The following is a 6,293-nucleotide window of genomic DNA, read 5'->3' as shown; positions in this document are numbered from 1 at the left end:
TGTTGACTTCTTTAAACACAGTTTTCAGAAGCAGGGATTTGCAAAAGTGTTCCAAAAGTGTCCGAGGTAGGGTTAGGGTTAGAGTTGCAACAACACCCAGGTATTTTCTAATGCATCTGCCATGCTTTAGGATGTATTTGCAGTGCAGGAAAGGTGTCGTTTTGTTGTCTCCTCGAAAAACAAATTTCGACCAATTTTGAGGTTTTTGCTAAGCCGATCAGGCTGTCGAAAATGATGGAAAATCAAAATTCTGAAACCACACTTTCTACATGCTAAACTTTCTTCTTGTCGGTGTTTAAAACTAAAGGAAATGACAACTTTACCCAAAATTTCCTGGTAACTGTCATGCTCACATGAAAACTAGTCAATAATCGAATATTTTATACGTCATTTCAGAAATAGGTTGAAAAAAGAGGCAATGCCACAAAATTGAAACCCATTCACACTGGATACTGTGAAAATACCTGTTAACAGGTACTAGACATAAATCTGACTGATTGGGAGTCTTTTGTTGACATCTTTAAACACAGTTTTCACAAGCAGGGATTTGCAAAAGTGTTCCAGAAGTGTCCGAGGGAGGGTTAGGGTTAGAGTTGCAACAACACCCAGGCATTTTCTAATGCATCTGCCATGCTTTAGGATGTATTTGCAGTGCAGGAAAGGTGTCGTTTTGTTGTCTCCTCGAAAAACAAATTTCGACCAATTTTGATGTTTATGCTAAGCCGCGCGGCTGTCGAAAATGAAGGAAAATCAAAATTCTGAATCCACACTTTCTACATGCTAAACTTTCTTCTTTTCTTTGTTTAAAACTAAAGAAAATAACAACTTTAGCCAAACTTTCCTGGTAACTGTCATGCTCACATGAAAACTAGTCAATAATCGAATATTTAATACGTCATTTCAGAAGCAGGTTGAAAAAAAAAGCAATGCCACAAAATTGAAACCCATTCACACTAGATGCTTTGAAAATACCAGTTAACAGGTACTAGACATAAATCTGACTGATTGGGAGTCTTTTGTTGATTTCTTTAAACACAGTTTTCACAAGCAGGGATTTGCGAAAGTATTCCAAAAAAGTCCGAGGTAGGGTTAGGGTTAGTGTTGCAACAACACCCAGGCATTTTCTAATGCATCTGCCATGCTTTAGGATGTATTTGCAGTGCAGGAAAGGTGTCGTTTTGTTGTCTCCTCGAAAAACAAATTTCGACCAATATTGACGTTTTTGCTAAGCCGCGCGACTGTCGAAAATGACGGAAAATCAAAATTCTGAAACCACACTTTCTACATGCTAAACTTTCTTCTTTTCGGTGTTTAAAACTAAAGGAAATGACAACTTTACCCAAAATTTCCTGGTAACTGTCATGCTCACATGAAAACTAGTCAATAATCGAATATTTTATACGTCATTTCAGAAGCAGGTTGAAAAAAAAAGCAATGCCACAAAATTGAAACCCATTCACACTAGATGCTTTGAAAATACCAGTTCACAGCTACTAGACATAATTCTGACTGATTGGGAGTCTTTTGTTGACTTCTTTAAACACACTTTTCAGAAGCAGGGATTTGCAAAAGTGTTCCAAAAGTGTCCAAGTAGGGTTTGTGTTAGAGTTGCAACAACACCCAGGCATTTTCTAATGCATCTGCCATGCTTTAGGATGTATTTGCAGTGCAGGAAAGGTGTCGTTTTGTTGTCTCCTCGAAAAACAAATTTCGACCAATATTGACGTTTTTGCTAAGCCGCGCGACTGTCGAAAATGACGGAAAATCAAAATTCTGAAACCACACTTTCTACATGCTAAACTTTCTTCTTTTCTTTGTTTAAAACTAAAGAAAATAACAACTTTAGCCAAACTTTCCTGGTAACTGTCATGCTCACATGAAAACTTGTCAATAATCGAATATTTTATACGTCATTTCAGAAGCAGGTTGAAAAAAAAAGCAATGCCACAAAATTGAAACCCATTCACACTAGATGCTTTGAAAATACCAGTTCACAGCTACTAGACATAATTCTGACTGATTGGGAGTCTTTTGTTGACTTCTTTAAACACACTTTTCAGAAGCAGGGATTTGCAAAAGTGTTCCAAAAGTGTCCGAGGTAGGGTTTGTGTTAGAGTTGCAACAACACCCAGGCATTTTCTAATGCATCTGCCATGCTTTAGGATGTATTTGCAGTGCAGGAAAGGTGTCGTTTTGTTGTCTCCTCGAAAAACAAATTTCGACCAATATTGACGTTTTTGCTAAGCCGCGCGACTGTCGAAAATGACGGAAAATCAAAATTCTGAAACCACACTTTCTACATGCTAAACTTTCTTCTTTTCTGTGTTTAAAACTAAAGGAAATGACAACTTTAGCCAAACTTTCCTGGTAACTGTCATGCTCACATGAAAACTAGTCAATAATCGAATATTTTATACGTCATTTCAGAAGCAGGTTGAAAAAAAAAGCAATGCCACAAAATTGAAACCCATTCACACTAGATGCTTTGAAAATACCAGTTAACAGGTACTAGACATAAATCTGACTGATTGGGAGTCTTTTGTTGACTTCTTTAAACACAGTTCTCAGAAGCAGGGATTTGCAAAAGTGTTCCAAAAGTGTCCGAGGTAGGGTTAGGGTTAGAGTTGCAACAACACCCAGGCATTTTCTAATGCATCTGCCATTCTTTAGGATGTATTTGCAGTGCAGGAAAGGTGTCGTTTTGTTGTCTCCTCGAAAAACTATTTCGACCAATTTTGATGTTTTTGCTAAGCCGCGCGGCTGTCAAAAATGAAGGAAAATCAAAATTCTGAATCCACACTTTCTACATGCTAAACTTTCTTCTTTTCTTTGTTTAAAACTAAAGAAAATAACAACTTTAGCCAAACTTTCCTGGTAACTGTCATGCTCACATGAAAACTAGTCAATAATCGAATATTTTATACGTCATTTCAGAAGCAGGTTGAAAAAAAAAGCAATGCCACAAAATTGAAACCCATTCACACTAGATGCTTTGAAAATACCAGTTCACAGCTACTAGACATAAATCTGACTGATTGGGAGTCTTTTGTTGACTTCTTTAAACACACTTTTCAGAAGCAGGGATTTGCAAAAGTGTTCCAAAAGTGTCCGAGGTAGGGTTAGGGTTAGAGTTGCAACAACACCCAGGCATTTTCTAATGGATCTGCCATGCTTTAGGATGTATTTGCAGTGCAGGAAAGGTGTCGTTTTGTTGTCTCCTCGAAAAACAAATTTCGACCAATTTTGATGTTTTTGCTAAGCCGCGCGGCTGTCAAAAATGAAGGAAAATCAAAATTCTGAAACCACACTTTCTACATGCTAAACTTTCTTCTTTTCTGTGTTTAAAACTAAAGAAAATAACAACTTTAGCCAAACTTTCCTGGTAACTGTCATGCTCACATGAAAACTAGTCAATAATCGAATATTTAATACGTCATTTCAGAAGCAGGTTGAAAAAAAAAGCAATGCCACAAAATTGAAACCCATTCACACTAGATGCTTTGAAAATACCAGTTCACAGCTACTAGACATAATTCTGACTGATTGGGAGTCTTTTGTTGACTTCTTTAAACACACTTTTCAGAAGCAGGGATTTGCAAAAGTGTTCCAAAAGTGTCCGAGGTAGGGTTAGTGTTAGAGTTGCAACAACACCCAGGCATTTTCTAATGCATCTGCCATGCTTCAGGATGTATTTGCAGTGCAGGAAAGGTGTCGTTTTGTTGTCTCCTCGAAAAACAAATTTCGACCAATATTGACGTTTTTGCTAAGCCGCGCGACTGTCGAAAATGACGGAAAATCAAAATTCTGAAACCACACTTTCTACATGCTAAACTTTCTTCTTTTCTGTGTTTAAAACTAAAGGAAATGACAACTTTAGCCAAACTTTCGTGGTAACTGTCATGCTCACATGAAAACTAGTCAAAAATCGGATATTTCATACGTCATTTCAGAAGCAGGTTGAAAAAAAAAGCAATGCCACAAAATTGAAACCCATTCACATTGGATGCTTTGAAAATACCAGTTATCAGGTACTAGACATAATTCTGACTGATTGGGAGTCTTTTGTTGACTTCTTTAAACACACTTTTCAGAAGCAGGGATTTGCAAAAGTGTTCCAAAAGTGTCCGAGGTAGGGTTTGTGTTAGAGTTGCAACAACACCCAGGCATTTTCTAATGCATCTGCCATGCTTTAGGATGTATTTGCAGTGCAGGAAAGGTGTCGTTTTGTTGTCTCCTCGAAAAACAAATTTCGACCAATATTGACGTTTTTGCTAAGCCGCGCGACTGTCGAAAATGACGGAAAATCAAAATTCTGAAACCACACTTTCTACATGCTAAACTTTCTTCTTTTCTGTGTTTAAAACTAAAGGAAATGACAACTTTAGCCAAACTTTCCTGGTAACTGTCATGCTCACATGAAAACTAGTCAATAATCGAATATTTTATACGTCATTTCAGAAGCAGGTTGAAAAAAAAAGCAATGCCACAAAATTGAAACCCATTCACACTAGATGCTTTGAAAATACCAGTTAACAGGTACTAGACATAAATCTGACTGATTGGGAGTCTTTTGTTGACTTCTTTAAACACAGTTCTCAGAAGCAGGGATTTGCAAAAGTGTTCCAAAAGTGTCCGAGGTAGGGTTAGGGTTAGAGTTGCAACAACACCCAGGCATTTTCTAATGCATCTGCCATTCTTTAGGATGTATTTGCAGTGCAGGAAAGGTGTCGTTTTGTTGTCTCCTCGAAAAACTATTTCGACCAATTTTGATGTTTTTGCTAAGCCGCGCGGCTGTCAAAAATGAAGGAAAATCAAAATTCTGAATCCACACTTTCTACATGCTAAACTTTCTTCTTTTCTTTGTTTAAAACTAAAGAAAATAACAACTTTAGCCAAACTTTCCTGGTAACTGTCATGCTCACATGAAAACTAGTCAATAATCGAATATTTTATACGTCATTTCAGAAGCAGGTTGAAAAAAAAAGCAATGCCACAAAATTGAAACCCATTCACACTAGATGCTTTGAAAATACCAGTTCACAGCTACTAGACATAAATCTGACTGATTGGGAGTCTTTTGTTGACTTCTTTAAACACACTTTTCAGAAGCAGGGATTTGCAAAAGTGTTCCAAAAGTGTCCGAGGTAGGGTTAGGGTTAGAGTTGCAACAACACCCAGGCATTTTCTAATGGATCTGCCATGCTTTAGGATGTATTTGCAGTGCAGGAAAGGTGTCGTTTTGTTGTCTCCTCGAAAAACAAATTTCGACCAATTTTGATGTTTTTGCTAAGCCGCGCGGCTGTCAAAAATGAAGGAAAATCAAAATTCTGAAACCACACTTTCTACATGCTAAACTTTCTTCTTTTCTGTGTTTAAAACTAAAGAAAATAACAACTTTAGCCAAACTTTCCTGGTAACTGTCATGCTCACATGAAAACTAGTCAATAATCGAATATTTAATACGTCATTTCAGAAGCAGGTTGAAAAAAAAAGCAATGCCACAAAATTGAAACCCATTCACACTAGATGCTTTGAAAATACCAGTTCACAGCTACTAGACATAATTCTGACTGATTGGGAGTCTTTTGTTGACTTCTTTAAACACACTTTTCAGAAGCAGGGATTTGCAAAAGTGTTCCAAAAGTGTCCGAGGTAGGGTTAGTGTTAGAGTTGCAACAACACCCAGGCATTTTCTAATGCATCTGCCATGCTTCAGGATGTATTTGCAGTGCAGGAAAGGTGTCGTTTTGTTGTCTCCTCGAAAAACAAATTTCGACCAATATTGACGTTTTTGCTAAGCCGCGCGACTGTCGAAAATGACGGAAAATCAAAATTCTGAAACCACACTTTCTACATGCTAAACTTTCTTCTTTTCTGTGTTTAAAACTAAAGGAAATGACAACTTTAGCCAAACTTTCGTGGTAACTGTCATGCTCACATGAAAACTAGTCAAAAATCGGATATTTCATACGTCATTTCAGAAGCAGGTTGAAAAAAAAAGCAATGCCACAAAATTGAAACCCATTCACATTGGATGCTTTGAAAATACCAGTTATCAGGTACTAGACATAAATCTGACTGATTGGGATTCTCTTGTTGACTTCTTTAAACACAGTTTTCAGAAGCAGGGATTTGCAAAAGTGTTCCAAAAGTGTCCGAGGTAGGGTTAGGGTTAGAGTTGCAACAACACCCAGGTATTTTCTAATGCATCTGCCATGCTTTAGGATGTATTTGCAGTGCAGGAAAGGTGTCGTTTTGTTGTCTCCTCGAAAAACAAATTTCGACCAATTTTG

The sequence above is a fragment of the Atractosteus spatula genome, chromosome 2, assembly GCF_055471065.1.
Source record: "Atractosteus spatula isolate fAtrSpa1 chromosome 2, fAtrSpa1.hap1, whole genome shotgun sequence".
Classification (NCBI taxonomy): Eukaryota; Metazoa; Chordata; class Actinopteri; order Semionotiformes; family Lepisosteidae; genus Atractosteus; species Atractosteus spatula.
This window is presented reverse-complemented; position numbering follows the sequence as displayed.